At 39.1% G+C, this 23898-nt stretch overlaps 71 non-coding genes and 9 pseudogenes across 71 annotated transcripts; all 80 read left to right on the plus strand.

Annotated features, from left to right (window-relative positions):
• Window positions 1–98: 98 nt before the first annotated feature.
• LOC127134574 (5S ribosomal RNA) lies at window positions 99–217 on the plus strand. Its single transcript, XR_007808308.1, has one exon. It is a non-coding gene; the product is annotated as a 5S ribosomal RNA (ribosomal RNA).
• A 160-nt stretch (window positions 218–377) lies between these two features.
• On the plus strand, window positions 378–497 carry LOC127134635 (5S ribosomal RNA). The gene has a single exon (XR_007808368.1). It is a non-coding gene; the product is annotated as a 5S ribosomal RNA (ribosomal RNA).
• A 307-nt stretch (window positions 498–804) lies between these two features.
• On the plus strand, window positions 805–923 carry LOC127134386 (5S ribosomal RNA). The gene has a single exon (XR_007808130.1). It is a non-coding gene; the product is annotated as a 5S ribosomal RNA (ribosomal RNA).
• Window positions 924–1082: 159 nt separating this feature from the next.
• LOC127134387 (5S ribosomal RNA) lies at window positions 1083–1201 on the plus strand. Its single transcript, XR_007808131.1, has one exon. It is a non-coding gene; the product is annotated as a 5S ribosomal RNA (ribosomal RNA).
• A 284-nt stretch (window positions 1202–1485) lies between these two features.
• Window positions 1486–1604, plus strand: LOC127134388 (5S ribosomal RNA). The gene has a single exon (XR_007808132.1). It is a non-coding gene; the product is annotated as a 5S ribosomal RNA (ribosomal RNA).
• A 160-nt stretch (window positions 1605–1764) lies between these two features.
• On the plus strand, window positions 1765–1882 carry LOC127132729 (5S ribosomal RNA). The gene has a single exon (XR_007806811.1). It is a non-coding gene; the product is annotated as a 5S ribosomal RNA (ribosomal RNA).
• A 354-nt stretch (window positions 1883–2236) lies between these two features.
• Window positions 2237–2355, plus strand: LOC127134389 (5S ribosomal RNA). Its single transcript, XR_007808133.1, has one exon. It is a non-coding gene; the product is annotated as a 5S ribosomal RNA (ribosomal RNA).
• A 159-nt stretch (window positions 2356–2514) lies between these two features.
• On the plus strand, window positions 2515–2633 carry LOC127134591 (5S ribosomal RNA). Its single transcript, XR_007808326.1, has one exon. It is a non-coding gene; the product is annotated as a 5S ribosomal RNA (ribosomal RNA).
• A 160-nt stretch (window positions 2634–2793) lies between these two features.
• LOC127134557 (5S ribosomal RNA) lies at window positions 2794–2912 on the plus strand. The gene has a single exon (XR_007808292.1). It is a non-coding gene; the product is annotated as a 5S ribosomal RNA (ribosomal RNA).
• A 156-nt stretch (window positions 2913–3068) lies between these two features.
• Window positions 3069–3186, plus strand: LOC127134645 (5S ribosomal RNA). Its single transcript, XR_007808378.1, has one exon. It is a non-coding gene; the product is annotated as a 5S ribosomal RNA (ribosomal RNA).
• A 163-nt stretch (window positions 3187–3349) lies between these two features.
• LOC127134579 (5S ribosomal RNA) lies at window positions 3350–3468 on the plus strand. The gene has a single exon (XR_007808314.1). It is a non-coding gene; the product is annotated as a 5S ribosomal RNA (ribosomal RNA).
• A 161-nt stretch (window positions 3469–3629) lies between these two features.
• On the plus strand, window positions 3630–3748 carry LOC127134533 (5S ribosomal RNA). The gene has a single exon (XR_007808270.1). It is a non-coding gene; the product is annotated as a 5S ribosomal RNA (ribosomal RNA).
• A 160-nt stretch (window positions 3749–3908) lies between these two features.
• Window positions 3909–4024, plus strand: LOC127132767 (5S ribosomal RNA). The gene has a single exon (XR_007806845.1). It is a non-coding gene; the product is annotated as a 5S ribosomal RNA (ribosomal RNA).
• A 161-nt stretch (window positions 4025–4185) lies between these two features.
• LOC127134659 (5S ribosomal RNA) lies at window positions 4186–4303 on the plus strand. The gene has a single exon (XR_007808391.1). It is a non-coding gene; the product is annotated as a 5S ribosomal RNA (ribosomal RNA).
• Window positions 4304–4617: 314 nt separating this feature from the next.
• Window positions 4618–4738, plus strand: LOC127132751 (5S ribosomal RNA). The gene has a single exon (XR_007806831.1). It is a non-coding gene; the product is annotated as a 5S ribosomal RNA (ribosomal RNA).
• A 155-nt stretch (window positions 4739–4893) lies between these two features.
• Window positions 4894–5011, plus strand: LOC127134567 (5S ribosomal RNA). Its single transcript, XR_007808302.1, has one exon. It is a non-coding gene; the product is annotated as a 5S ribosomal RNA (ribosomal RNA).
• Window positions 5012–5171: 160 nt separating this feature from the next.
• On the plus strand, window positions 5172–5290 carry LOC127134538 (5S ribosomal RNA). Its single transcript, XR_007808275.1, has one exon. It is a non-coding gene; the product is annotated as a 5S ribosomal RNA (ribosomal RNA).
• A 159-nt stretch (window positions 5291–5449) lies between these two features.
• On the plus strand, window positions 5450–5570 carry LOC127134654 (5S ribosomal RNA). Its single transcript, XR_007808386.1, has one exon. It is a non-coding gene; the product is annotated as a 5S ribosomal RNA (ribosomal RNA).
• Window positions 5571–5729: 159 nt separating this feature from the next.
• Window positions 5730–5847, plus strand: LOC127132750 (5S ribosomal RNA). The gene has a single exon (XR_007806830.1). It is a non-coding gene; the product is annotated as a 5S ribosomal RNA (ribosomal RNA).
• Window positions 5848–6006: 159 nt separating this feature from the next.
• Window positions 6007–6122, plus strand: LOC127132754 (5S ribosomal RNA). Its single transcript, XR_007806834.1, has one exon. It is a non-coding gene; the product is annotated as a 5S ribosomal RNA (ribosomal RNA).
• Window positions 6123–6279: 157 nt separating this feature from the next.
• LOC127134391 (5S ribosomal RNA) lies at window positions 6280–6398 on the plus strand. The gene has a single exon (XR_007808134.1). It is a non-coding gene; the product is annotated as a 5S ribosomal RNA (ribosomal RNA).
• Window positions 6399–6558: 160 nt separating this feature from the next.
• LOC127134392 (5S ribosomal RNA) lies at window positions 6559–6677 on the plus strand. The gene has a single exon (XR_007808135.1). It is a non-coding gene; the product is annotated as a 5S ribosomal RNA (ribosomal RNA).
• A 159-nt stretch (window positions 6678–6836) lies between these two features.
• Window positions 6837–6952, plus strand: LOC127132748 (5S ribosomal RNA). Its single transcript, XR_007806828.1, has one exon. It is a non-coding gene; the product is annotated as a 5S ribosomal RNA (ribosomal RNA).
• A 161-nt stretch (window positions 6953–7113) lies between these two features.
• Window positions 7114–7230, plus strand: LOC127132760 (5S ribosomal RNA). The gene has a single exon (XR_007806840.1). It is a non-coding gene; the product is annotated as a 5S ribosomal RNA (ribosomal RNA).
• Window positions 7231–7388: 158 nt separating this feature from the next.
• LOC127134607 (5S ribosomal RNA) lies at window positions 7389–7508 on the plus strand. The gene has a single exon (XR_007808342.1). It is a non-coding gene; the product is annotated as a 5S ribosomal RNA (ribosomal RNA).
• A 158-nt stretch (window positions 7509–7666) lies between these two features.
• LOC127134629 (5S ribosomal RNA) lies at window positions 7667–7785 on the plus strand. The gene has a single exon (XR_007808363.1). It is a non-coding gene; the product is annotated as a 5S ribosomal RNA (ribosomal RNA).
• A 158-nt stretch (window positions 7786–7943) lies between these two features.
• On the plus strand, window positions 7944–8063 carry LOC127134594 (5S ribosomal RNA). The gene has a single exon (XR_007808329.1). It is a non-coding gene; the product is annotated as a 5S ribosomal RNA (ribosomal RNA).
• A 163-nt stretch (window positions 8064–8226) lies between these two features.
• LOC127132769 (5S ribosomal RNA) lies at window positions 8227–8343 on the plus strand. The gene has a single exon (XR_007806847.1). It is a non-coding gene; the product is annotated as a 5S ribosomal RNA (ribosomal RNA).
• A 160-nt stretch (window positions 8344–8503) lies between these two features.
• Window positions 8504–8621, plus strand: LOC127132779 (uncharacterized; annotated as a pseudogene).
• A 159-nt stretch (window positions 8622–8780) lies between these two features.
• LOC127132745 (5S ribosomal RNA) lies at window positions 8781–8899 on the plus strand. Its single transcript, XR_007806825.1, has one exon. It is a non-coding gene; the product is annotated as a 5S ribosomal RNA (ribosomal RNA).
• Window positions 8900–9062: 163 nt separating this feature from the next.
• Window positions 9063–9182, plus strand: LOC127132737 (5S ribosomal RNA). Its single transcript, XR_007806819.1, has one exon. It is a non-coding gene; the product is annotated as a 5S ribosomal RNA (ribosomal RNA).
• Window positions 9183–9340: 158 nt separating this feature from the next.
• LOC127132784 (uncharacterized) lies at window positions 9341–9457 on the plus strand (annotated as a pseudogene).
• Window positions 9458–9617: 160 nt separating this feature from the next.
• Window positions 9618–9732, plus strand: LOC127132788 (uncharacterized; annotated as a pseudogene).
• A 158-nt stretch (window positions 9733–9890) lies between these two features.
• Window positions 9891–10009, plus strand: LOC127134619 (5S ribosomal RNA). Its single transcript, XR_007808353.1, has one exon. It is a non-coding gene; the product is annotated as a 5S ribosomal RNA (ribosomal RNA).
• Window positions 10010–10170: 161 nt separating this feature from the next.
• Window positions 10171–10290, plus strand: LOC127132792 (uncharacterized; annotated as a pseudogene).
• A 158-nt stretch (window positions 10291–10448) lies between these two features.
• LOC127134651 (5S ribosomal RNA) lies at window positions 10449–10565 on the plus strand. Its single transcript, XR_007808383.1, has one exon. It is a non-coding gene; the product is annotated as a 5S ribosomal RNA (ribosomal RNA).
• Window positions 10566–10726: 161 nt separating this feature from the next.
• LOC127132725 (5S ribosomal RNA) lies at window positions 10727–10846 on the plus strand. The gene has a single exon (XR_007806808.1). It is a non-coding gene; the product is annotated as a 5S ribosomal RNA (ribosomal RNA).
• A 159-nt stretch (window positions 10847–11005) lies between these two features.
• On the plus strand, window positions 11006–11123 carry LOC127134634 (5S ribosomal RNA). The gene has a single exon (XR_007808367.1). It is a non-coding gene; the product is annotated as a 5S ribosomal RNA (ribosomal RNA).
• Window positions 11124–11281: 158 nt separating this feature from the next.
• LOC127134393 (5S ribosomal RNA) lies at window positions 11282–11400 on the plus strand. The gene has a single exon (XR_007808136.1). It is a non-coding gene; the product is annotated as a 5S ribosomal RNA (ribosomal RNA).
• Window positions 11401–11559: 159 nt separating this feature from the next.
• On the plus strand, window positions 11560–11679 carry LOC127132771 (5S ribosomal RNA). Its single transcript, XR_007806848.1, has one exon. It is a non-coding gene; the product is annotated as a 5S ribosomal RNA (ribosomal RNA).
• A 158-nt stretch (window positions 11680–11837) lies between these two features.
• Window positions 11838–11956, plus strand: LOC127134550 (5S ribosomal RNA). The gene has a single exon (XR_007808286.1). It is a non-coding gene; the product is annotated as a 5S ribosomal RNA (ribosomal RNA).
• A 164-nt stretch (window positions 11957–12120) lies between these two features.
• LOC127132763 (5S ribosomal RNA) lies at window positions 12121–12240 on the plus strand. Its single transcript, XR_007806843.1, has one exon. It is a non-coding gene; the product is annotated as a 5S ribosomal RNA (ribosomal RNA).
• A 158-nt stretch (window positions 12241–12398) lies between these two features.
• On the plus strand, window positions 12399–12514 carry LOC127132758 (5S ribosomal RNA). The gene has a single exon (XR_007806838.1). It is a non-coding gene; the product is annotated as a 5S ribosomal RNA (ribosomal RNA).
• Window positions 12515–12670: 156 nt separating this feature from the next.
• On the plus strand, window positions 12671–12790 carry LOC127134582 (5S ribosomal RNA). The gene has a single exon (XR_007808317.1). It is a non-coding gene; the product is annotated as a 5S ribosomal RNA (ribosomal RNA).
• Window positions 12791–12963: 173 nt separating this feature from the next.
• Window positions 12964–13089, plus strand: LOC127132804 (uncharacterized; annotated as a pseudogene).
• A 158-nt stretch (window positions 13090–13247) lies between these two features.
• On the plus strand, window positions 13248–13366 carry LOC127134394 (5S ribosomal RNA). Its single transcript, XR_007808137.1, has one exon. It is a non-coding gene; the product is annotated as a 5S ribosomal RNA (ribosomal RNA).
• Window positions 13367–13497: 131 nt separating this feature from the next.
• Window positions 13498–13616, plus strand: LOC127134396 (5S ribosomal RNA). The gene has a single exon (XR_007808139.1). It is a non-coding gene; the product is annotated as a 5S ribosomal RNA (ribosomal RNA).
• A 161-nt stretch (window positions 13617–13777) lies between these two features.
• Window positions 13778–13897, plus strand: LOC127132762 (5S ribosomal RNA). Its single transcript, XR_007806842.1, has one exon. It is a non-coding gene; the product is annotated as a 5S ribosomal RNA (ribosomal RNA).
• Window positions 13898–14058: 161 nt separating this feature from the next.
• Window positions 14059–14176, plus strand: LOC127134660 (5S ribosomal RNA). Its single transcript, XR_007808392.1, has one exon. It is a non-coding gene; the product is annotated as a 5S ribosomal RNA (ribosomal RNA).
• A 166-nt stretch (window positions 14177–14342) lies between these two features.
• On the plus strand, window positions 14343–14459 carry LOC127132761 (5S ribosomal RNA). Its single transcript, XR_007806841.1, has one exon. It is a non-coding gene; the product is annotated as a 5S ribosomal RNA (ribosomal RNA).
• Window positions 14460–14628: 169 nt separating this feature from the next.
• On the plus strand, window positions 14629–14747 carry LOC127134551 (5S ribosomal RNA). Its single transcript, XR_007808287.1, has one exon. It is a non-coding gene; the product is annotated as a 5S ribosomal RNA (ribosomal RNA).
• Window positions 14748–14905: 158 nt separating this feature from the next.
• LOC127134397 (5S ribosomal RNA) lies at window positions 14906–15024 on the plus strand. Its single transcript, XR_007808140.1, has one exon. It is a non-coding gene; the product is annotated as a 5S ribosomal RNA (ribosomal RNA).
• Window positions 15025–15185: 161 nt separating this feature from the next.
• Window positions 15186–15303, plus strand: LOC127132734 (5S ribosomal RNA). The gene has a single exon (XR_007806816.1). It is a non-coding gene; the product is annotated as a 5S ribosomal RNA (ribosomal RNA).
• Window positions 15304–15350: 47 nt separating this feature from the next.
• Window positions 15351–15469, plus strand: LOC127134578 (5S ribosomal RNA). The gene has a single exon (XR_007808313.1). It is a non-coding gene; the product is annotated as a 5S ribosomal RNA (ribosomal RNA).
• Window positions 15470–15628: 159 nt separating this feature from the next.
• On the plus strand, window positions 15629–15747 carry LOC127134398 (5S ribosomal RNA). The gene has a single exon (XR_007808141.1). It is a non-coding gene; the product is annotated as a 5S ribosomal RNA (ribosomal RNA).
• Window positions 15748–15907: 160 nt separating this feature from the next.
• LOC127134399 (5S ribosomal RNA) lies at window positions 15908–16026 on the plus strand. Its single transcript, XR_007808142.1, has one exon. It is a non-coding gene; the product is annotated as a 5S ribosomal RNA (ribosomal RNA).
• Window positions 16027–16188: 162 nt separating this feature from the next.
• Window positions 16189–16307, plus strand: LOC127134400 (5S ribosomal RNA). The gene has a single exon (XR_007808143.1). It is a non-coding gene; the product is annotated as a 5S ribosomal RNA (ribosomal RNA).
• A 161-nt stretch (window positions 16308–16468) lies between these two features.
• LOC127132802 (uncharacterized) lies at window positions 16469–16588 on the plus strand (annotated as a pseudogene).
• A 237-nt stretch (window positions 16589–16825) lies between these two features.
• Window positions 16826–16944, plus strand: LOC127134401 (5S ribosomal RNA). Its single transcript, XR_007808144.1, has one exon. It is a non-coding gene; the product is annotated as a 5S ribosomal RNA (ribosomal RNA).
• Window positions 16945–17104: 160 nt separating this feature from the next.
• On the plus strand, window positions 17105–17223 carry LOC127134534 (5S ribosomal RNA). Its single transcript, XR_007808271.1, has one exon. It is a non-coding gene; the product is annotated as a 5S ribosomal RNA (ribosomal RNA).
• Window positions 17224–17405: 182 nt separating this feature from the next.
• LOC127132803 (uncharacterized) lies at window positions 17406–17521 on the plus strand (annotated as a pseudogene).
• A 216-nt stretch (window positions 17522–17737) lies between these two features.
• On the plus strand, window positions 17738–17856 carry LOC127134402 (5S ribosomal RNA). Its single transcript, XR_007808145.1, has one exon. It is a non-coding gene; the product is annotated as a 5S ribosomal RNA (ribosomal RNA).
• Window positions 17857–18210: 354 nt separating this feature from the next.
• Window positions 18211–18333, plus strand: LOC127134652 (5S ribosomal RNA). The gene has a single exon (XR_007808384.1). It is a non-coding gene; the product is annotated as a 5S ribosomal RNA (ribosomal RNA).
• Window positions 18334–18640: 307 nt separating this feature from the next.
• On the plus strand, window positions 18641–18762 carry LOC127134623 (5S ribosomal RNA). Its single transcript, XR_007808357.1, has one exon. It is a non-coding gene; the product is annotated as a 5S ribosomal RNA (ribosomal RNA).
• A 163-nt stretch (window positions 18763–18925) lies between these two features.
• Window positions 18926–19036, plus strand: LOC127132832 (uncharacterized; annotated as a pseudogene).
• A 197-nt stretch (window positions 19037–19233) lies between these two features.
• LOC127134403 (5S ribosomal RNA) lies at window positions 19234–19352 on the plus strand. Its single transcript, XR_007808146.1, has one exon. It is a non-coding gene; the product is annotated as a 5S ribosomal RNA (ribosomal RNA).
• Window positions 19353–19737: 385 nt separating this feature from the next.
• LOC127134404 (5S ribosomal RNA) lies at window positions 19738–19856 on the plus strand. Its single transcript, XR_007808147.1, has one exon. It is a non-coding gene; the product is annotated as a 5S ribosomal RNA (ribosomal RNA).
• Window positions 19857–20030: 174 nt separating this feature from the next.
• LOC127134535 (5S ribosomal RNA) lies at window positions 20031–20149 on the plus strand. The gene has a single exon (XR_007808272.1). It is a non-coding gene; the product is annotated as a 5S ribosomal RNA (ribosomal RNA).
• Window positions 20150–20309: 160 nt separating this feature from the next.
• LOC127134405 (5S ribosomal RNA) lies at window positions 20310–20428 on the plus strand. Its single transcript, XR_007808148.1, has one exon. It is a non-coding gene; the product is annotated as a 5S ribosomal RNA (ribosomal RNA).
• A 160-nt stretch (window positions 20429–20588) lies between these two features.
• Window positions 20589–20707, plus strand: LOC127134408 (5S ribosomal RNA). Its single transcript, XR_007808150.1, has one exon. It is a non-coding gene; the product is annotated as a 5S ribosomal RNA (ribosomal RNA).
• Window positions 20708–20907: 200 nt separating this feature from the next.
• Window positions 20908–21026, plus strand: LOC127134409 (5S ribosomal RNA). The gene has a single exon (XR_007808151.1). It is a non-coding gene; the product is annotated as a 5S ribosomal RNA (ribosomal RNA).
• Window positions 21027–21185: 159 nt separating this feature from the next.
• Window positions 21186–21304, plus strand: LOC127134410 (5S ribosomal RNA). The gene has a single exon (XR_007808152.1). It is a non-coding gene; the product is annotated as a 5S ribosomal RNA (ribosomal RNA).
• A 161-nt stretch (window positions 21305–21465) lies between these two features.
• LOC127132735 (5S ribosomal RNA) lies at window positions 21466–21582 on the plus strand. The gene has a single exon (XR_007806817.1). It is a non-coding gene; the product is annotated as a 5S ribosomal RNA (ribosomal RNA).
• A 375-nt stretch (window positions 21583–21957) lies between these two features.
• Window positions 21958–22098, plus strand: LOC127132766 (uncharacterized; annotated as a pseudogene).
• Window positions 22099–22258: 160 nt separating this feature from the next.
• LOC127134539 (5S ribosomal RNA) lies at window positions 22259–22377 on the plus strand. The gene has a single exon (XR_007808276.1). It is a non-coding gene; the product is annotated as a 5S ribosomal RNA (ribosomal RNA).
• A 158-nt stretch (window positions 22378–22535) lies between these two features.
• Window positions 22536–22654, plus strand: LOC127134411 (5S ribosomal RNA). The gene has a single exon (XR_007808153.1). It is a non-coding gene; the product is annotated as a 5S ribosomal RNA (ribosomal RNA).
• Window positions 22655–22814: 160 nt separating this feature from the next.
• Window positions 22815–22933, plus strand: LOC127134412 (5S ribosomal RNA). Its single transcript, XR_007808154.1, has one exon. It is a non-coding gene; the product is annotated as a 5S ribosomal RNA (ribosomal RNA).
• Window positions 22934–23092: 159 nt separating this feature from the next.
• Window positions 23093–23211, plus strand: LOC127134413 (5S ribosomal RNA). Its single transcript, XR_007808155.1, has one exon. It is a non-coding gene; the product is annotated as a 5S ribosomal RNA (ribosomal RNA).
• A 160-nt stretch (window positions 23212–23371) lies between these two features.
• On the plus strand, window positions 23372–23490 carry LOC127134580 (5S ribosomal RNA). The gene has a single exon (XR_007808315.1). It is a non-coding gene; the product is annotated as a 5S ribosomal RNA (ribosomal RNA).
• A 158-nt stretch (window positions 23491–23648) lies between these two features.
• LOC127134414 (5S ribosomal RNA) lies at window positions 23649–23767 on the plus strand. The gene has a single exon (XR_007808156.1). It is a non-coding gene; the product is annotated as a 5S ribosomal RNA (ribosomal RNA).
• Window positions 23768–23898: the final 131 nt, after the last annotated feature.

Genomic DNA, 23898 nt, shown 5'->3' on the forward strand with positions numbered 1-23898 from the left:
GAAGTAGGAGAGAAAACAAATATTCAGCGTTAATTATGTGTTTTGCCGTTAATAAGTGAAAGAAATAAAATATATACAATTAAAGCGCATTCGATATCAGGTGCGATCATACCAGCACTAATGCACCGGATCCCATCAGAACTCCGCAGTTAAGCGTGCTTGGGCGAGAGTAGTACTAGGATGGGTGACCTCCTGGGAAGTCTTTGTGTTGCACCTCTTTTTTTGGGATTTTTTAAATACTTGTATCTATTTTTGTTAATCGGCGTAAAAGAATGGAAAGAAGTAGGAGAAAACAAATATTTCAGCGTAATTATGTCTGTTTTGCCGTTAATAAGTGAAAGAAATAAAATATATACAATTAAAGCGCATTCGATATCAGGTGCGATCATACCAGCACTAATGCACCGGATCCCATCAGAACTCTGCAGTTAAGCGTGCTTGGGGCGAGAGTAGTACTAGGATGGGTGACCTCCTGGGAAGTCCTTGTGTTGCACCTTTTTTGCGATTTTTAAATACTTGTATCTATTTTGTTAATCGGCGTAAAAGAATCGAAAGAAGTAGGAGGAGAAAACAAATATTTCAGCGTTAATTATGTCTGTTTTGCCGTTAATAAGTGACTCCGCAGTTAAGCGTGCTTGGGCGAGAGTAGTACTAGGATGGGTGGGAAAGAAGTAGGGTGGATTTGTGATCGATGACAGCACTGAAAGATGCACAGAAAACAAATATTTCAGCGTTAATTATGTCTGTTTTGCCGTTAATAAGTGAAAGAAATAAAATATATACAATTAAAGCGCATTCGATATCAGGTGCGATCATACCAGCACTAATGCACCGGATCCCATCAGAACTCCGCAGTTAAGCGTGCTTGGGCGAGAGTAGTACTAGGATGGGTGACCTCCTGGGAAGTCCTTGTGTTGCACCTCTTTTTTGGGATTTTTTAAATACTTGTATCTATTTTTGTAATCGGCGTAAAAGAATGGAAAGAAGTAGGAGAAAACAAATATTTCAGCGTTAATTATGTCTGTTTTGCCGTTAATAAGTGAAAGAAATAAAATATATACAATTAAAGCGCATTCGATATCAGGTGCGATCATACCAGCACTAATGCACCGGATCCCATCAGAACTCCGCAGTTAAGCGTGCTTGGGCGAGAGTAGTACTAGGATGGGTGACCTCCTGGGAAGTCCTTGTGTTGCACCTCTTTTTTGGGATTTTTTAAATACTTGTATCTATTTTTGTTAATCGGCGTAAAAGAAGGAAAGAAGTAGGAGGAAAACAAATATTTCAGCGTTAATTATGTCTGTTTTGCCGTTAATAAGTGAAAGAAATAAAAGGCGAGAGTAGTACTAGGATGGGTGACCTCCTGGGGGCGTAAAAGAATGGAAAAAGAAGTAGGGAAAACAATATTTCAGCGTTAATTATGTCTGTTTTGCCGTTAATAAGTGAAAGAAATAAAATATATACAATTAAAGCGCATTCGATATCAGGTGCGATCATACCAGCACTAATGCACCGGATCCCATCAGAACTCCGCAGTTAAGCGTGCTTGGGCGAGAGTAGTACTAGGATGGGTGACCTCCTGGGAAGTCCTTGTGTTGCACCTCTTTTTTTGCGATTTTTTAAATACTTGTATCTATTTTGTTAATCGGCGTAAAAGAATGGAAAGAAGTAGGAGAAAACAAATATTTCAGCGTTAATTATGTCTGTTTTGCCGTTAATAAGTGAAAGAAATAAAATATATACAATTAAAGCGCATTCGATATCAGGTGCGATCATACCAGCACTAATGCACCGGATCCCATCAGAACTCGCAGTTAAGCGTGCTTGGGCGAGAGTAGTACTAGGATGGGTGACCTCCTGGGAAGTCCTTGTGTTGCACCTTTTTTTGCGATTTTTTAAATACTTGTATCTATTTTTGTTAATCGGCGTAAAAGAATGGAAAGAAGTAGGAGGAAAACAAATATTTCAGCGTTAATTAGGGCGAGAGTAGTACTAGGATGGGTGACCTCCTGGGAAGTCCTTGTGTTGCACCTTTTTTTGCGATTTTTTAAATACTTGTATCTATTTTTGTTAATCGGCGTAAAAGAATCGAAAAGAAGTAGGAGAGAAAACAAATATTTCAGCGTTAATTATGTCTGTTTTGCCGTGAGTCCATACCAGCACTTAATGCACTGGTCCGCATTCAGATAATAAGTGAAAGAAATAAAATATATACAATTAAAGCGCATTCGATATCAGGTGCGATCATACCAGCACTAATGCACCGGATCCCATCAGAACTCCGCAGTTAAGCGTGCTTGGGCGAGAGTAGTACTAGGATGGGTGACCTCCTGGGAAGTCCTTGTGTTGCACCTCTTTTTTTGGGATTTTTAAATACTTGTATCTATTTTGTTAATCGGCGTAAAAGAATGGAAAGAAGTAGGAGAAAACAAATATTTCAGCGTTAATTATGTCTGTTTTGCCGTTAATAAGTGAAAGAAATAAAATATATACAATTAAAGCGCATTCGATATCAGGTGTGATCATACCAGCACTAATGCACCGGATCCCATCAGAACTCTGCAGTTAAGCGTGCTTGGGCGAGAGTAGTACTAGGATGGGTGACCTCCTGGGAAGTCCTTGTGTTGCACCTCTTTTTTGCGATTTTTTAAATACTTGTATCTATTTTTGTTAATCGGCGTAAAAGAATCGAAAGAAGTAGGAGAAAACAAATATTTCAGCGTTAATTATGTCTGTTTTGCCGTTAATAAGTGAAAGAAATAAAATATATACAATTAAAGCGCATTCGATATCAGGTGCGATCATACCAGCACTAATGCACCGGATCCCATCAGAACTCCGCAGTTAAGCGTGCTGGGGCGAGAGTAGTACTAGGATGGGTGACCTCCTGGGAAGTCCTTGTGTTGCACCTCTTTTTTTGAGTTTTTAAATACTTGTATCTATTTTTGTTAATCGGCGTAAAAGAATGGAAGAAGTAGGAGAAAACAATATTTCAGCGTTAATTATGTCTGTTTTGCCGTTAATAAGTGAAAGAAATAAAAATATACAATTAAAGCGCATTCGATATCAGGTGCGATCATACCAGCACTAATGCACCGGATCCCATCAGAACTCCGCAGTTAAGCGTGCTTGGCGAGAGTAGTACTAGGATGGGTGACCTCCTGGGAAGTCCTTGTGTTGCACCTCTTTTTTGGGATTTTTTAAATACTTGTATCTATTTTTGTTAATCGGCGTAAAAGAATGGAAAGAAGTAGGAGGGGAAAACAAATATTTCAGCGTTAATTATGTCTGTTTTGCCGTTAATAAGTGAAAGAAATAAAATATATACAATTAAAGCGCATTCGATATCAGGTGCGATCATACCAGCACTAATGCACCGGATCCCATCAGAACTCCGCAGTTAAGCGTGCTTGGGCGAGAGTAGTACTAGGATGGGTGACCTCCTGGGAAGTCCTTGTGTTGCACTCTTTTTTTGCGATTTTTTAAATACTTGTATCTATTTTTGTAATCGGCGTAAAAGAATCGAAAAAGAAGTAGGAGAAAACAAATATTTCAGCGTTAATTATGTCTGTTTTGCCGTTAATAAGTGAAAGAAATAAAATATATACAATTAAAGCGCATTCGATATCAGGTGCGATCATACCAGCACTAATGCACCGGATCCCATCAGAACTCCGCAGTTAAGCGTGCTTGGGCGAGAGTAGTACTAGGATGGGTGACCTCCTGGGAAGTCCTTGTGTTGCACCTTTTTTGCGATTTTTTAAATACTTGTATCTATTTTTGTTAATCGGCGTAAAAGAATGGAAGAAGAAGTAGGAGAAAACAAATATTTCAGCGTTAATTATGTCTGTTTTGCCGTTAATAAGTGAAAGAAATAAAATATATACAATTAAAGCGCATTCGATATCAGGTGCGATCATACCAGCACTAATGCACGGATCCATCAGAACTCCGCAGTTAAGCGTGCTTGGGCGAGAGTAGTACTAGGATGGGTGACCTCCTGGGAAGTCCTTGTTTGCACCTCTTTTTTTGGATTTTTTAAATACTTGTATCTATTTTTGTTAATCGGCGTAAAAGAATGGAAAGAAGTAGGAGGAAAACAAATATTTCAGCGTTAATTATGTCTGTTTTGCCGTTAATAAGTGAAAGAAATAAAATATATACAATTAAAGCGCATTCGATATCAGGTGCGATCATACCAGCACTAATGCACCGGATCCCATCAGAACTCGCAGTTAAGCGTGCTTGGGCGAGAGTAGTACTAGGATGGGTGACCTCCTGGGAAGTCCTTGTGTTGCACCTCTTTTTTGGGATTTTTAAATACTTGTATCTATTGTTAATCGGCGTAAAATAAAAGAATGGAAAGAAGTACCCATCAGAACTCTGCAGTTAAGCGTGCTTGGGCGAGAGTAGTACTAGGATGGGTGACCTCCTGGGAAGTCCTTGTGTTGCACCTCTTTTTTGCGATTTTTTAAATACTTGTATCTATTTTTGTTAATCGGCGTAAAAGAATCGAAAGAAGTAGGAGGAAAACAAATATTTCAGCGTAATTATGTCTGTTTTGCCGTTATAAAGTGAAAAAAATAAAATATATACAATTAAAGCGCATTCGATATCAGGTGCGATCATACCAGCACTAATGCACCGGATCCCATCAGAACTCCGCAGTATAAGCGTGCTGGAGGCGAGAGTAGTACTAGGATGGGTGACCTCCTGGGAAGTCCTTGTGTTGCACCTCTTTTTTTGGGTTTTTAAATACTTGTATATTTTTGTTAATCGGCGTAAAAGAATGGAAAGAAGTAGGAGAAAACACATATTTCAGCGTTAATTATGTCTGTTTTGCCGTTAATAAGTGAAAGAAATAAAATATACAATTAAAGCGCATTCGATATCAGGTGCGATCATACCAGCACTAATGCACCGGATCCCATCAGAACTCCGCAGTTAAGCGTGCTTGGGCGAGAGTAGTACTAGGATGGGTGACCTCCTGGGAAGTCCTGTGTTGCACCTCTTTTTTGGGATTTTTTAAATACTTGTATTATTTTTGTTAATCGGCGTAAAAGAATGGAAAGAAGTAGGAGGAAAACAAATATTTCAGCGTTAATTATGTCTGTTTTGCCGTTAATAAGTGAAAGAAATAAAATATATACAATTAAAGCGCATTCGATATCAGGTGCGATCATACCAGCACTAATGCACCGGATCCCATCAGAACTCCGCAGTTAAGCGTGCTTGGGCGAGAGTAGTACTAGGATGGGTGACCTCCTGGGAAGTCCTTGTGTTGCACTTTTTTTTGCGATTTTTAAATACTTGTATCTATTTTTGTTAATCGGCGTAAAAGAATCGAAAGAAGTAGGAGGAAAACAAATATTTCAGCGTTAATTATGTCTGTTTTGCCGTTAATAAGTGAAAGAAATAAAATATATACAATTAAAGCGCATTCGATATCAGGTGCGATCATACCAGCACTAATGCACCGGATCCCATCAGAACTCCGCAGTTAAGCGTGCTTGGGCGAGAGAGTAGTAGTAGGATGGGTGACCTCCTGGGAAGTCCTTGTGTTGCACCTCTTTTTTGGGATTTTTTAAATACTTGTATCTATTTTGTTAATCGGCGTAAAAGAATGGAAGAAGTAGGAGAAAACAAATATTTCAGCGTTAATTATGTCTGTTTTGCCGTTGTTAGTGAAAGAAATAAAATATATACAATTAAAGCGCATTCGATATCATAGGTGCGATCATACCAGCACTAATGCACCGGATCCCATCAGAAACTGCAGTTAAGCGTGCTTGGGCGAGAGTAGTACTAGGATGGGTGACCTCCTGGGAAGTCCTTGTGTTGCACCTTTTTTTGGATTTTTTTAAATACTTGTATCTATTTTGTTAATCGGCGTAAAAGAATCGAAAGAAGTAGGAGGAAAACAAATATTTCAGCGTTAATTATGTCTGTTTTGCCGTTAATAAGTGAAAGAAATAAAATATTACAAATTAAAGCGCATTCGATATCAGGTGCGATCATACCAGCACTAATGCACGGATCCCATCAGAACTCCGCAGTTAAGCGTGCTTGGGCGAGAGTAGTACTAGGATGGGTGACCTCCGGAAGTCCTTGTGTTGCACCTTTTTTTTGGATTTTTTTAATACTTGTATCTATTTTGTTAATCGGCGTAAAAGAATGGAAAGAAGTAGGAGAAAACAAATATTTCAGCGTTAATTATGTCTGTTTGCCGTTAATAAGTGAAAGAAATAAAATACATACAATTAAAGCGCATTCGATATCAGGTGCGATCATACCAGCACTAATGCACCGGATCCCATCAGAACTCCGCAGTTAAGCGTGCTTGGGCGAGAGTAGTACTAGGATGGGTGACCTCCTGGGAAGTCCTTGTGTTGCACCTCTTTTTTTTGGGATTTTTAAATACTTGTATCTATTTTGTTAATCGGCGTAAAAGAATGGAAAGAAGTAGGAGAGAAACAAATATTTCAGCGTTAATTATGTCTGTTTTGCCGTTAATAAGTGAAAGAAATAAAATATATACAATAAAGCGCATTCGATATCAGGTGCGATCATACCAGCACTAATGCACCGGATCCCATCAGAACTCCGCAGTTAAGCGTGCTTGGGCGAGAGTAGTACTAGGATGGGTGACCTCCTGGGAAGTCCTTGTGTTGCACCTCTTTTTTTGGCGATTTTTAAATACTTGTATCTATTTTTGTTAATCGGCGTAAAAGAATGAAAGAAGTAGGAGAAAACAAATATTTCAGCGTTAATTATGTCTGTTTTGCCGTTAAAAGTGAAAGAAATAAAATATATACAATTAAAGCGCATTCGATATCAGGTGCGATCATACCAGCACTAATGCACCGGATCCCATCAGAACTCAGTTAAGCGTGCTTGGGCGAGAGTAGTACTAGGATGGGTGACCTCCTGGGAAGTCCTTGTGTTGCACCTCTTTTTTGGGATTTTTTAAATACTTGTATCTATTTTGTTAATCGGCGTAAAAGAATGGAAAGAAGAATAGGAGGGAAAACAAATATTTCAGCGTTAATTATGTCTGTTTGCGTTAATAAGTGAAAGAAATAAAATATATACAATTAAAGCGCATTCGATATCAGGTGCGATCATACCAGCACTAATGCACGGATCCCATCAGAACTCCGCAGTTAAGCGTGCTTGGGGAGAGTAGTACTAGGATGGGTGACCTCCTGGGAAGTCCTTGTGTTGCACCTTTTTTTGGGATTTTTAAATACTTGTATCTATTTTTGTTAATCGGCGTAAAAGAATGGAAAGAAGTAGGAGAAAACAAATATTTCAGCGTTAATTATGTCTGTTTTGCCGTTAATAAGTGAAAGAAATAAAATATATACAATTAAAGCGCATTCGATATCAGGTGCGATCATACCAGCACTAATGCACCGGATCCCATCAGAACTCCGCAGTTAAGTGTGCTTGGGCGAGAGTAGTACTAGGATGGGTGACCTCCTGGGAAAGTCCTTGTGTTGCACCTCTTTTTTGGGATTTTTTAAATACTTGTATCTATTTTTGTAATCGGCGTAAAAGAATGGAAAGAAGTAGGAGAAAACAAATATTTCAGCGTTAATTATGTCTGTTTTGCCGTTAATAAGTGAGAAATAAAAATATATACAATTAAAGCGCATTCGATATCAGGTGTGATCATAACAGCACTAATGCACCGGATCCCATCAGAACTCCGCAGTTAAGCGTGCTTGGGCGAGAGTAGTACTAGGATGGGTGACCTCCTGGGAAGTCCTTGTGTTGCACCTTTTTTGCGGATTTTTTAAATACTTGTATCTATTTTGTTAATCGGCGTAAAAGAATCGAAAGAAGTAGGAGAAAACAAATATTTCAGCGTTAATTATGTCTGTTTTGCCGTTAATAAGTGAAAGAAATAAAATATATACAATTAAAGCGCATTCGATATCAGGTGCGATCATACCAGCACTAATGCACCGGATCCCATCAGAACTCCGCAGTTAAGCGTGCTTGGGGCGAGAGTAGTACTAGGATGGGTGACCTCCTGGGAAGTCCTTGTGTTGCACCTCTTTTTGCGAGTTTTTAAATACTTGTATCTATTTTTGTTAATCGGCGTAAAAGAATGGAAAGAAGTAGGAGGGAAAACAAATATTTCAGCGTTAATTATGTCTGTTTTGCCGTTAATAAGTGAGAAAGAAATAAAATATATACAATTAAAGCGCATTCGATATCAGGTGCGATCATACCAGCACTAATGCACCGGATCCCATCAGAATCCGCAGTTAGCGGTGCTGGGCGAGAGTAGTACTAGGATGGGTGACCTCCTGGGAAGTCCTTGTGTTGCACCTCTTTTTTTGGGATTTTTTAAATACTTGTATCTATTTTTGTTAATCGGCGTAAAAGAATGGAAAGAAGTAGGAGAAAACAAATATTTCAGCGTTAATTATGTCTGTTTTGCCGTTAATAAGTGAAAGAAATAAAATATATACAATAAAGCGCATTCGATATCAGGTGATCATACCAGCACTAATGCACCGGATCCCATCAGAACTCCGCAGTTAAGCGTGCTTGGGCGAGAGTAGTACAGGATGGGGTGACCTCCTGGGGAAGTCCTTGTGTTGCACCTTTTTTTGGGATTTTTAATACTTGTATCTATTTTGTTAATCGGCGTAAAAGAATCGAAAGAAGTAGGAGGGGAAAACAAATATTTCAGCGTTAATTATGTCTGTTTTGCCGTTAATAAGTGAAAGAAATAAAAAATATACAATTAAAGCGCATTCGATATCAGGTGCGATCATACCAGCACTAATGCACGGATCCCATCAGAACTCCGCAGTTAAGCGTGCTTGGGCGGAGAGTAGTACTAGGATGGGTGACCTCCTGGGAAGTCCTTGTGTTGCACCTCTTTTTTTGCGATTTTTTAAATACTGTATCTATTTTTGTTAATCGGCGTAAAAGAATGGAAAGAAAAAGTAGGAGAAAACAAATATTTCAGCGTTAATTATGTTGTTTTGCCGTTATAAGTGAAAGAAAAATAAAATATATACAATTAAAGCGATTCGATATATCAGTGCGATCATACCAGCACTAATGCACCGGATCCCATCAGAACTCCGCAGTTAAGCGTGCTTGGGCGAGAGTAGTACTAGGATGGGGTGACCTCCTGGGAAGTCCTTGTGTTGCACCTCTTTTTTGGGATTTTTTAAATACTTGTATCTATTTTTGTTAATCGGCGTAAAAGAATGGAAAGAAGTAGGAGGAAAACAAATATTTCAGCGTTAATTATGTCTGTTTTGCGTTAATAAGTGAAAGAAATAAAATATATACAATTAAAGCGCATTCGATATCAGGCGATCATACCAGCACTAATGCACCGGATCCCATCAGAACTCAGCGTTAAGCGTGCTTGGGCGAGAGTAGTACTAGGATGGGTGACCTCCTGGAAGTCCTTGTGTTGCACCTCTTTTTTGGGATTTTTTAAATACTTGTATCTATTTTTGTTAATCGGCGTAAAAGAATCGGAAAGAAGTAGGAGAAAACAAATATTTCAGCGTTAATTATGTCTGTTTTGCCGTTAATAAGTGAAAGAATAAAATAATATTACAATAAGCGCATTCGATATCAGGTGCGATCATACCAGCACTAATGCACCGGATCCCATCAGAACTTCGCAGTTAAGCGTTGGGCGGAGAGTAGTACTAGGAGGGTGACCTCCTGGGAGTCCTTGTGTTGCACCTCTTTTTTGCGATTTTTAAATACTTGTATCTATTTTTGTTAATCGGCGTAAAAGAATCGAAAGAAGTAGGAGAAAAACAATATTTCAGCGTTAATTATGTCTGTTTTGCCGTTAATAAGTGAAAGAATAAAATATATACAATTAAAGCGCATTCGATATCAGGTGCGATCATACCAGCACTAATGCACCGGATCCCATCAGAACTCCGCAGTTAAGCGTGCTTGGGGCGAGAGTAGTACTAGGATGGGTGACCTCCTGGGAAGTCTTGTGTTGCACCTCTTTTTTGGATTTTTTAAATACTTGTATCTATTTTTGTTAATCGGCGTAAAAAAGAAAAGAAAAGAAGTAGGGAGAAAACAAATATTCAGCGTTAATTATGTCTGTTTGCCGTTAATAAGTGAAAGAAATAAAATATATACAATTAAAGCGCATTCGATATCAGGTGCTGTCATACCAGCACTAATGCACGGATCCCATCAGAACTCCGCAGTTAAGCGGGTGCTTGGGCGAGGAGTAGTACAGGATGGGTGACCTCCTGGGAAGTCCTTGTGTTGCACCTCTTTTTTGCGATTTTTTAAATACTTGTATCTATTTTGTTAATCGGCGTAAAAGAATGGAAAGAAGTAGGAGAAAACAAAATTTCAGCGTTAATTATGTCTGTTTTGCCGTTAATAAGTGAAAGAAATAAAATATATACAATTAAAGCGCATTCGATATCAGGTGCGATCATACCAGCACTAATGCACCGGATCCCATCAGAACTCCGCAGTTAAGCGTGCTTGGGCGAGAGTAGTACTAGGATGGGTGACTCCTGGGAAGTCTTGTGTTGCACCTCTTTTTTGCGATTTTTAAATACTTGTATCTATTTTTGTTAATCGGCGTAAAAGAATGGAAAGGAAGTAGGAGGAAAACAAATATTTCAGCGTTAATTATGTCTGTTTTGCCGTTAATAAGTGAAAGAAAAATAAATTATACAATTAAAGCGCATTCGATATCAGGTGCGATCATACCAGCACTAATGCAACGGATCCCATCAGAACTCCGCAGTTAAGCGTGCTTGGGCGGAGAGTAGTACTAGGATGGGTGACCTCCTGGGAAGTCCTTGTGTTGCACCTCTTTTTTGGGATTTTTTAAATACTTGTCTCTATTTTGTTAATCGGCGTAAAAGAATGGAAAGAAGAGTAGGAGAAACAAATATTCAGCGTTAATTATGTTTGTTTTGCCGTTAATAAGTGAAAGAAATAAAATATATACAATCAAAGCGCATGCGATATCAGGTGCGATCATACCAGCACTAATGCACCGGATCCCATCAGAACTCCGCAGTTAAGCGTGCTTGGGCGAGAGTAGTACTAGGATGGGTGACTCCTGGGAAGTCCTTGTGTTGCACCTCTTTTTTGGGATTTTTTAAATACTTGTATCTATTTGTGTAATCGGCGTAAAAGAATGGAAAGAAGTAGGAGGAAAAAACAATATTTCAGCGTTAATTATGTCTGTTTTGCCGTTATAATGAAAGAAATAAAATATATACAATTAAGCGCATTCGATATCAGGTGCGATCATACCAGCACTAATGCACCGGATCCCATCAGAACTCCGCAGTTAAGCGTGCTTGGGCGAGAGTAGTACTAGGATGGGTGACCTCCTGGGAAGTCCTTGTGTTGCACCTCTTTTTTTGGGATTTTTTAAATACTTGTATCTATTTTTGTTAATCGGCGTAAAAGAATGGAAGAAGTAGGAGGAAACACAATATTTCAGCGTTAATTATGTCTGTTTTGCCGTTATAAGTGAAAGAAATAAAATATATACAATAAAGCGCATTCGATATCAGGTGCGATCATACCAGCACTAATGCACCGGATCCCATCAGAACTCCGCAGTTAAGTGCTGGGGAGAGAGTAGTACTAGGATGGGTGACCTCCTGGGACGAAGTCCTTGTGTTGCACCTTTTTTTGGGATTTTTTAAAATACTTGTATTATTTTGGTTAATCGGCGTAAAAGAAGAAAAGAAGAGTAGGAGGAAAACAAATATTTCAGCGTTAATTGTCTGTTTTGCCGTTAATAAGTGAAAGAAATAAAATTATACAATTAAAGCGCATTCGATATCAGGTGTGATCATACCAGCACTAATGCACCGGATCCCATCAGAACTCCGCAGTTAAGCGTGCTTGGGCGAGAGTAGTACTAGGATGGGTGACCTCCTGGGAAGTCCTTGTGTTGCACCTCTTTTTTTGCGATTTTTTAAATACTTGTATCTATTTTTGTTAATCGGCGTAAAAGAATCGAAAGAGAAGTAGGAGGAAAACAAATATTTCAGCGTTAATTATGTCTGTTTTGCCGTTAATAAGTGAAAGAAATAAAATATATACAATTAAAGCGCATTCGATATCAGGTGCGATCATACCAGCACTAATGCACCGGATCCCATCAGAACTCCGCAGTTAAGCGTGCTTGGGGAGAGTAGTACTAGGATGGGTGACCTCCTGGGAGGTCTGTGTTGTGTGCACCTCTTTTTTTGGATTTTTAAATACTTGTATCTATTTTTGTTAATCGGCGTAAAAAGAAGAAAAGAAGAGTAGGAAAAAACAAATATTTCAGCGTTTATGTGTGTTTTGCCGTTAATAAGTGAAAGAAATAAAATATATACAATTAAAGCGCATTCGATATCAGGTGCGATCATACCAGCACTAATGCACCGGATCCATCAGAATCCGCAGTTAAGCGTGCTTGGGCGAGAGTAGTACTAGGATGGGTGACCTCCTGGGAAGTCTTGTGTTGCACCTCTTTTTTTGGATTTTTTAAATACTTGTATCTATTTTGTTAATCGGCGTAAAAGAATGGAAAGAAGTAGGAGAAAACAAATATTTCAGCGTAATTATTCTGTTTTGCGTTAATAAGTGAAAGAAAAAAAATATATACAATTAAAGCGCATTCGATATCAGGTGCGATCATACCAGCACTAATGCACCGGATCCCATCAGAACTCCGCAGTTAAGCGTGCTTGGGCGAGAGTAGTACTAGGATGGGTGACCTCCTGGGAATGCTCTTGTGTTGCACCTCTTTTTTGCGGATTTTTTAAATACTTGTATCTAATTTTGTTAATCGGCGTAAAAGAATGGAAAGAAGTAGGAGAAAAAAATATTTCAGCGTTAATTATGTCTGTTTTGCCGTTAATAAGTGAAAGAAATAAAATACATACAATTAAACGACAAAACAAAAGAGCATTCGATATCAGGTGCGATCATACCAGCACTAATGCCACCGGATCCCATCAGAACTCGCAGTTAAGCGTGCTTGGGCGAGAGTGAGAGTAGTACTAGGATGGGTGACCTCTTGGGGAAGTCCTTGTGTTGCACCTCTTTTTTTGGGATTTTTAATACTTGTATCTATTTTGTTAATCGGCGTAAAAGAATGGAAAGAAGTAGGAGAAAACAAATATTTCAGCGTTAATTATGTCTGTTTTGCCGTTAATAAATGAAATAAATAAAATATATACAATTAAAGCGCATTCGATATCAGGTGCGATCATACCAGCACTAATGCACCGGATCCCATCAGAACTCCGCAGTTAAGCGTGCTTGGGCGAGAGTAGTACTAGGATGGGTGACCTCCTGGGAAGTCCTTGTGTTGCACCTCTTTTTTTGCGATTTTTTAAATACTTGTATCTATTTTTGTTAATCGGCGTAAAAGAATGAAAGAAAGTAGGAGAGGAAAACAAAAATAAGTGAAAGAAATAAAATATATACAATTAAAGCGCATTCGATATCAGGTGCGATCATACCAGCACTAATGCACCGGATCCCATCAGAACTCCGCAGTTAAGCGTGCTTGGGCGAGAGTAGTACTAGGATGGGTGACCTCCTGGGAAGTCCTTGTGTTGCACCTCTTTTGCGATTTTTTAAATACTTGTATCTATTTTTGTTAATCGGCGTAAAAGAATGAAAGAAGTAGGAGAAAAGAAAACAAATATTTCAGCGTTAATTATGTCTGTTTGCCGTTAATAAGTGAAAGAAATAAAATATATACAATTAAAGCGCATTCGATATCAGGTGCGATCATACCAGCACTAATGCACCGGATCCCATCAGAACTCTGCAGTTAAGCGTGCTTGGGCGAGAGTAGTACTAGGATGGGTGACCTCCTGGGAAGTCCTTGTGTGGGCTGCCCTCTTTTTTTGGGATTTTTAAATACTTGTATCTATTTTTGTTAATCGGCGTAAAAGAATGGAAGAAGTAGGAGAAAACAAATATTTCAGCGTTAATTATGTCTGTTTTGCCGTTAATAAGTGAAAGAAATAAAATATATACAATTAAAGCGCATTCGATATCAGGTGCGATCATACCAGCACTAATGCACCGGATCCCATCAGAACTCGCAGTTAAGCGTGCTTGGGCGAGAGTAGTACTAGGATGGGTGACCTCCTGGGAAGTCCTTGTGTTGCACCTCTTTTTTTGGGATTTTTTAAATACTTGTATCTATTTTTGTTAATCGTAAAAGGCGTAAAGAATTGAAAGAAGTAGGAGAAAACAAATATTTCAGCGTTAATTATGTCTGTTTTGCCGTTAATAAGTGAAAGAAATAAAATATATACAATTAAAGCGCATTCGATATCAGGTGCGATCATACCAGCACTAATGCACCGGATCCCATCAGAACTCCGCAGTTAAGCGTGCTTGGGCGAGAGTAGTACTAGGATGGGTGACCTCCTGGGAAGTCTTTGTTGCCTTGTGTTGCACCTCTTTTTTTGGGATTTTTAATACTTGTATCTATTTTTGTTAATCGGCGTAAAAGAATGGAAGAAGTAGGAGAAAACAAATATTTCAGCGTTAATTATGTCTGTTTTTGCCGTTAATAAGTGAAAGAAATAAAATATATACAATTAAAGCGCATTCGATATCAGGTGTGATCATACCAGCACTAATGCACCGGATCCCATCAGAACTCCGCAGTTAAGCGTGCTTGGGCGAGAGTAGTACTAGGATGGGTGACCTCCTGGGAAGTCCTTGTGTTGCACCTCTTTTTGCGATTTTTTAAATACTTGTATCTATTTTTGTTAATCGGCGTAAAAGAATCGAAAGAAGTAGGAGAAAACAAATATTTCAGCGTTAATTATGTCTGTTTTGCCGTTAATAAGTGAAAGAATAAAATATATACAATTAAAGCGCATTCGATATCAGGTGCGATCATACCAGCACTAATGCACCGGATCCCATCAGAACTCCGCAGTTAAGCGTGCTTGGGCGAGAGTAGTACTAGGATGGGTGACCTCCTGGGAAGTCCTTGTGTTGCACCTCTTTTTTTGGGATTTTTTAAATACTTGTATCTATTTTTGTTAATCGGCGTAAAAGAATGGAAAGAAGTAGGAGAAAACAAATATTTCAGCGTTAATTATGTCTGTTTTGCCGTTAATAAGTGAAAGAAATAAAATATATACAATTAAAGCGCATTCGATATCAGGTGCGATCATACCAGCACTAATGCACCGGATTCCATCAGAACTCCGCAGTTAAGCGTGCTTGGGCGAGAGTAGTACTAGGATGGGTGACCTCCTGGAAGTCCTTGTGTTGCACTCTTTTTGGATTTTTTATTGTATCTATTCAATTAAAGCGCATTCGATATCAGGTGCGATCATACCAGCACTAATGCACCGGATCCCATCAGAACTCCGCAGTTAAGCGTGCTTGGGCGAGAGTAGTAGTAGGATGGGTGACCTCCTGGGAAGTCCTTGTGTTGCACCTCTTTTTGCGGATTTTTAAATACTTGTATCTATTTTGTTAATCGGCGTAAAAGAATGGAAAGAAGTAGGAGAAAAACAAATATTTCAGCGTTAATTATGTCTGTTTTGCCGTTAATAAGTGAAAGAAATAAAATATATACAATTAAAGCGCATTCGATATCAGGTGCGATCATACCAGCACTAATGCACCGGATCCCATCAGAACTCCGCAGTTAAGCGTGCTTGGGCGAGAGTAGTACTAGGATGGGTGACCTCCTGGGAAGTCCTTGTGTTGCACCTCTTTTTTGCGATTTTTTAAATACTTGTATCTATTTTTGTTAATCGGCGTAAAAGAATCGAAAGAAGTAGGAGAAAACAAATATTTCAGCGTTAATTATGTCTGTTTTGCCGTTAATAAGTGAAAGAAATAAAATATATACAATTAAAGCGCATTCGATATCAGGTGCGATCATACCAGCACTAATGCACCGGATCCCATCAGAACTCCGCAGTTAAGCGTGCTTGGGCGAGAGTAGTACTAGGATGGGTGACCTCCTGGGAAGTCCTTGTGTTGCACCTCTTTTTTTGCGATTTTTTAAATACTTGTATCTATTTTTGTTAATCGGCGTAAAAGAATGGAAAGAAGTAGGAGAAACAAATATTTCAGCGTTAATTATGTCTGCTGTTTTGCCGTTAATAGTGAAAGAAATAAAATATATACAATTAAAGCGCATTCGATATCAGGTGCGATCATACCAGCACTAATGCACCGGATCCCATCAGAACTCCGCAGTTAAGCGTGCTTGGGCGAGAGTAGTACTAGGATGGGTGACCTCCTGGGAAGTCCTTGTGTTGCACCTCTTTTTTGGGATTTTTTAAATACTTGTATCTATTTTGTTAATCGGCGTAAAAGAATGGAAAGAAGTAGGAGAAAACAAATATTTCAGCGTTAATTATGTCTGTTTGCCGTTAATAAGTGAAAGAAAATAAAATATATACAATTAAAGCGCATTCGATATCAGGTGTGATCATACCAGCACTAATGCACCGGATCCCATCAGAACTCCGCAGTTAAGCGTGCTTGGGCGAGAGTAGTACTAGGATGGGTGACCAAGGATGAGGAGCAGCCTGTATCTGGCACCATACGTAAAAAAATCCACACAACACAAGAAGAATTGAGGAAGAGATGTGGGGATCCTGGGAAGTCTTGTTGCACCTCTTTTTTGGATTTTTTAAATACTTGTATCTATTTTTGTTAATCGGCGTGTAAAAGAATCGAAAGAAGTAGGAGAAAACAAATATTTCAGCGTTAATTATGTCTGTTTGCCGTTAATAAGTGAAAGAAATAAAATATATACAATTAAAGCGCATTCGATATCAGGTGCGATCATACCAGCACTAATGCACCGGATCCCATCAGAACTCCGCAGTTAAGCGTGCTTGGGCGAGAGTAGTACTAGGATGGGTGACCTCCTGGGAAGTCCTTGTGTTGCACCTCTTTTTTGCGATTTTTAAATACTTGTATCTATTTTTGTTAATCGGCGTAAAAGAATGGAAAGAAGTAGGAGAAAACAAATATTTCAGCGTTAATTATGTCTGTTTTGCCGTTTAATAAGTGAAAGAAATAAAATATATACAATTAAAGCGCATTCGATATCAGGTGCGATCATACCAGCACTAATGCACCGGATCCCATCAGAACTCCGCAGTTAAGCGTGCTTGGGCGAGAGTAGTACTAGGATGGGTGACCTCCTGGGAAGTCCTTGTGTTGCACCTTTTTTTTTGGATTTTTTAAATACTTGTATCTTTTTTGTTAATGGGCTGGGTGGGGGGGTCTCTCTCGGCGTAAAAGAATGGAAAGAAGTAGGAGAAAACAAATATTTCAGCGTTAATTATGTCTGTTTTGCCGTTAATAAGTGAAAGAAATAAAATACATACAATTAAAGCGCATTCGATATCAGGTGCGATCATACCAGCACTAATGCACCGGATCCCATCAGAACTCCGCAGTTAAGCGTGCTTGGGCGAGAGTAGTACTAGGATGGGTGACCTGGGGGGGGGGGCTCGAGCAACAAGAGGTGGAGAGGTGGGGGTCTGTGCGGGGTCCTGGGAAGTCCTTGTGTTGCACCTCTTTTTTGGGATTTTTTAAATACTTGTATCTATTTTTGTTAATCGGCGTAAAAGAATGGAAAGAAGTAGGAGAAAACAAATATTTCAGCGTTAATTATGTCTGTTTTGCCGTTAATAAGTGAAAGAAATAAAATATATACAATTAAAGCGCATTCGATATCAGGTGCGATCATACCAGCACTAATGCACCGGATCCCATCAGAACTCCGCAGTTAAGCGTGCTTGGGCGAGAGTAGTACTAGGATGGGTGACCTCCTGGGAAGTCCTTGTGTTGCACCTCTTTTTGGGATTTTTTAAATACTTGTATCTATTTTTGTTAATCGGCGTAAAAGATTTTGCGGTTTTTTAAATACTTGTATCTATTTTGTTAATGGGGCGGGCGGGTTGTGTGGCATGGCGTGTGTGGACAGCGCTCAGGGGTGGGGTGACCATGGTACAACCGACCGTGAGACTAATTACTCAATTGTGCGGCGTAAAAGAAGGAAAGAAGTAGGAGAGTAGCGTTAAGAGGAGGGAGGAAATAGAGCAGGGAGAAAGTCGGAGGAGAAACAAATATTTCAGCGTTAATTATGTCTGTTTTGCCGTTAATAAGTGAAAGAAATAAAATATATACAATTAAAGCGCATTCGATATCAGGTGCGATCATACCAGCACTAATGCACCGGATCCCATCAGAACTCCGCAGTTAAGCGTGCTTGGGCGAGAGAGAGTAGTACTAGGATGGGTGACCTCCTGGGAAGTCCTTGTGTTGCACCTCTTTTTTTGGGATTTTTTAAATACTTGTATCTATTTTGTTAATCGGCGTAAAAGAATGGAAAGAAGTAGGAGAAAACAAATATTTCAGCGTTAATTATGTCTGTTTTGCCGTTAATAAGTGAAAGAAATAAAATATATACAATTAAAGCGCATTCGATATCAGGTGCGATCATACCAGCACTAATGCACGGCGTAAAAGAATGGAAAGAAGTAGGAGAGAAAACAAATATTTCAGCGTTAATTATGTCTGTTTTGCCGTTAATAAGTGAAAGAAATAAAATATATACAATTAAAGCGCATTCGATATCAGGTGCGATCATACCAGCACTAATGCACCGGATCCCATCAGAACTCCGCAGTTAAGCGTGCTTGGGCGAGAGTAGTAGTACTAGGATGGGTGACCTCCTGGGAAGTCCTTGTGTTGCACCTCTTTTTTGCGATTTTTTAAATACTTGTATCTATTTTTGTTAATCGGCGTAAAAGAATAGAAGAAAGAAGTAGGAGAAAACAAATATTTCAGCGTTAATTATGTCTGTTTTGCCGTTAATAAGTGAAAGAAATAAAATATATACAATTAAAGCGCATTCGATATCAGGTGCGATCATACCAGCACTAATGCACCGGATCCCATCAGAACTCCGCAGTTAAGCGTGCTTGGGCGAGAGTAGTACTAGGATGGGTGACCTCACGCGTCATCGTACTGGGAAAGAACGGGGGGGTTCCTGAAGTCCTTGTGTTGCACTTTTTTGGGATTTTTTAAATACTTGTATCTTTTTGTTAATCGGCGTAAAAGAATGGAAAGAAGTAGGAGAAAACAAATATTTCAGCGTTAATTATGTCTGTTTTGCCGTTAATAAGTGAAAGAAATAAAAATATATACAATTAAAGCGCATTCGATATCAGGTGCGATCATACCAGCACTAATGCACCGGATCCCATCAGAACTCCGCAGTTAAGCGTGCTTGGGCGAGAGTAGTACTAGGATGGGTGACCTCCTGGGAAGTCCTTGTGTTGCACCTCTTTTTTGGGATTTTTTAAATACTTGTATCTATTTTTGTTAATCGGCGTAAAAGAATCGGGGAGGAAAAGATAGTGAGGGTGGAGGAAGTTAAGTAGGAGAAAAGGGGAAAGAAGTAGGAGAAAACAAATATTTCAGCGTTAATTATGTCTGTTTTGAGTTAAGCGTGCTTGGGCGAGAGTAGTACTAGGATGGGTGACCTCCTGGGAAGTCCTTGTGTTGCACCTCTTTTTTGGGATTTTTTAAATACTTGTATCTATTTTGTTAATCGGCGTAAAAGAATGGAAAGAAGTAGGAGAAAACAAATATTTCAGCGTTAATTATGTCTGTTTTGCCGTTAATAAGTGAAAGAAATAAAATATATACAATTAAAGCGCATTCGATATCAGGTGCGATCATACCAGCACTAATGCACCGGATCCCATCAGAACTCCGCAGTTAAGCGTGCTTGGGCGAGAGTAGTACTAGGATGGGTGACCTCCTGGGAAGTCCTTGTGTTGCACCTCTTGTATCCTTTATTTCTTTTTGCGATTTTTTAATACTTGTATCTATTTTTGTTAATCGGCGTAAAAGAATCGAAAGAAGTAGGAGAAAACAAATATTTCAGCGTTAATTATGTCTGTTTTGCCGTTAATAAGTGAAAGAAATAAAATATATACAATTAAAGCGCATTCGATATCAGGTGCGATCATACCAGCACTAATGCACCGGATCCCATCAGAACTCCGCAGTTAAGCGTGCTTGGGCGAGAGTAGTACTAGGATGGGTGACCTCCTGGGAAGTCCTTGTGTTGCACCTTTTTTTTGGGATTTTTTAAATACTTGTATCTATTTTTGTTAATCGGCGTAAAAGAATGGAAAGAAGTAGGAGAAAACAAATATTTCAGCGTTAATTATGTCTGTTTTGCCGTTAATAAGTGAAAGAAATAAAATATATACAATTAAAGCGCATTCGATATCAGGTGCGATCATACCAGCACTAATGCACCGGATCCCATCAGAACTCCGCAGTTAAGCGTGCTTGGGCGAGAGTAGTACTAGGATGGGTGACCTCCTGGGAAGTCCTTGTGTTGCACCTCTTTTTTGGGATTTTTTAAATACTTGTATCTATTTTGTTAATCGGCGTAAAAGAATGGAAAGAAGTAGGAGGAAAACAAATATTTCAGCGTTAATTATGTCTGTTTTGCCGTTAATAAGTGAAAGAAATAAAATATATACAATTAAAGCGCATTCGATATCAGGTGCGATCATACCAGCACTAATGCACCGGATCCCATCAGAACTCCGCAGTTAAGCGTGCTTGGGCGAGAGTAGTACTAGGATGGGTGACCTCCTGGGAAGTCCTTGTGTTGCACCTCTTTTTTGCGATTTTTTAAATACTTGTATCTATTTTTGTTAATCGATGGGGGGGGTGTGTGGGGGGGGGGGGAGGTGGTGTTGCGTAAAAGAATGGAAAGAAGTAGGAGGGGAAAACAAATATTTCAGCGTTAATTATGTCTGTTTTGCCGTTAATAAGTGAAAGAAATAAAATATATACAATTAAAGCGCATTCGATATCAGGTGCGATCATACCAGCACTAATGCACCGGATCCCATCAGAACTCCGCAGTTAAGCGTGCTTGGGCGAGAGTAGTACTAGGATGGGTGACCTCCTGGGAAGTCCTTGTGTTGCACCTCTTTTTGCGATTTTTTAAATACTTGTATCTATTTTTGTTAATCGGCGTAAAAGAATCGAAAGAAGTAGGAGAAAACAAATATTTCAGCGTTAATTATGTCTGTTTTGCCGTTAATAAGTGAAAGAAATAAAATATATACAATTAAAGCGCATTCGATATCAGGTGCGATCATACCAGCACTAATGCACCGGATCCCATCAGAACTCCGCAGTTAAGCGTGCTTGGGCGAGAGTAGTACTAGGATGGGTGACCTCCTGGGAAGTCCTTGTGTTGCACCTCTTTTTTGGGATTTTTTAAATACTTGTATCTATTTTGTTAATCGGCGTAAAAGAATGAAAAAGAAGTAGGAGGAAAACAAATATTTCAGCGTTAATTATGTCTGTTTTGCCGTTAATAAGTGAAAGAAATAAAATATATACAATTAAAGCGCATTCGATATCAGGTGATCATACCAGCACTAATGCACCGGATCCCATCAGAACTCCGCAGTTAAGCGTGCTTGGGCGAGAGTAGTACTAGGATGGGTGACCTCCTGGGAAGTCCTTGTGTTGCACCTCTTTTTTGCGATTTTTAAATACTTGTATCTACTTTTGTTAACCGGCGTAAAAGAATCGAAAGAAGTAGGAGAAAACAAATATTTCAGCGTTAATTATGTCTGCCGAAGTGAAAGATATACAATTAAAGCGCATTCGGGGTGATCATACCAGCTAAGCAGATCCATTGAACTTGCATCTCTTTTGGGCGAGAGTCCTGGGAAGTCCTTGTGTTGCACCTTTTTTTGGGATTTTTTACTTGTATCTATTTTTGTTAATCGGCGTAAAAGAATGAAAAGAAGTAGGAGGAGAAAACAAATATTTCAGCGTTAATTATGTTTGTTTTGCCGTTAATAAGTGAAAGAAATAAAATATATACAATTAAAGCGCATTCGATATCGGTGCGATCATACCAGCACTAATGCACCGGATCCCATCAGAACTCCGCAGTTAAGCGTGCTTGGGCGAGAGTAGTACTAGGATGGGTGACCGGGGGGTGCTGCGGGGTGTGTGTCCTGGGAAGTCCTTGTGTTGCACCTCTTTTTTGATTTTTAAATACTTGTATCTATTTTTGTTAATCGGCGTAAAAGAATGAAAGAAAGAAGTAGGAGGAAAACAATATTTCAGCGTTAATTATGTTTGTTTTGCCGTTAATAAGTGAAAGAAATAAAATATATACAATTAAAGCGCATTCGATATCAGGTGCGATCATACCAGCACTAAGGCACCGGATCCCATCAGAACTCCGCAGTTAAGCGTGCTTGGGCGAGAGTAGTACTAGGATGGGTGACCTCCTGGGAAGTCCTTGTGTTGCACCTCTTTTTTGCGATTTTTTAAATACTTGTATCTATTTTTGTTAATCGGCGTAAAAGAATGGAAAGAAGTAGGAGAAACAATATTTCAGCGTTAATTATGTCTGTTTTGCCGTTAATAAGTGAAAGAAATAAAATATATACAATTAAAGCGCATTCGATATCAGGTGCGATCATACCAGCACTAATGCACCGGATCCCATCAGAACTCCGCAGTTAAGCGTGCTTGGGCGAGAGTAGTACTAGGATGGGTGACCTCCTGGGAAGTCCTTGTGTTGCACCTCTTTTTTGCGATTTTTTAAATACTTGTATCTATTTTGTTAATCGGCGTAAAAGAATCGAAAGAAGTAGGAGAAAAACAAATATTTCAGCGTTAATTATGTCTGTTTTGCCGTTAATAAGTGAAAGAAATAAAATATATACAATTAAAGCGCATTCGATATCAGGTGCGATCATACCAGCACTAATGCACCGGATCCCATCAGAACTCCGCAGTTAAGCGTGCTTGGGCGAGAGTAGTACTAGGATGGGTGACCTCCTGGGAAGTCCTTGTGTTGCACCTCTTTTTTTTTTTTTTTAAATACTTGTATCTATTTTTGTTAATCGGCGTAAAAGAATGGAAAGAAGTAGGAGAAAACAAATATTTCAGCGTTAATTATGTCTGTTTTGCCGTTAATAAGTGAAAGAAATAAAATATATACAATTAAAGCGCATTCGATATCAGGTGCGATCATACCAGCACTAATGCACCGGATCCCATCAGAACTCCGCAGTTAAGCGTGCTTGGGCGAGAGTAGTACTAGGATGGGTGACCTCCTGGGAAGTCCTTGTGTTGCACCTCTTTTTTGGGATTTTTTAAATACTTGTATCTATTTTGTTAATCGGCGTAAAAGAATGGAAAGAAGTAGGAGGAAAACAAATATTTCAGCGTTAATTATGTCTGTTTTGCCGTTAATAAGTGAAAGAAATAAAATATATACAATTAAAGCGCATTCGATATCAGGTGCGATCATACCAGCACTAATGCACCGGATCCCATCAGAACTCCGCAGTTAAGCGTGCTTGGGCGAGAGTAGTACTAGGATGGGTGACCTCCTGGGAAGTCCTTGTGTTGCACTCTTTTTGCGATTTTTTAAATACTTGTATCTATTTTTGTTAATCGGCGTAAAAGAATGGAAAGAAGTAGGAGAAAACAAATATTTCAGCGTTAATTATGTCTGTTTTGCCGTTAATAAGTGAAAGAAATAAAATATATACAATTAAAGCGCATTCGATATCAGGTGCGATCATACCAGCACTAATGCACCGGATCCCATCAGAACTCCGCAGTTAAGCGTGCTTGGGCGAGAGTAGTACTAGGATGGGTGACCTCCTGGGAAGTCCTTGTGTTGCACCTCTTTTTTTGGGATTTTTTAAATACTTGTATCTATTTTGTTAATCGGCGTAAAAGAATGGAAAGAAGTAGGAGAAAACAAATATTTCAGCGTTAATTATGTCTGTTTTGCCGTTAATAAGTGAAAGAAATAAA

The sequence above is a fragment of the Lathyrus oleraceus genome, chromosome 3 (genome assembly GCF_024323335.1).
Source record: "Lathyrus oleraceus cultivar Zhongwan6 chromosome 3, CAAS_Psat_ZW6_1.0, whole genome shotgun sequence".
In the NCBI taxonomy this organism is placed as follows: domain Eukaryota; kingdom Viridiplantae; phylum Streptophyta; class Magnoliopsida; order Fabales; family Fabaceae; genus Lathyrus; species Lathyrus oleraceus.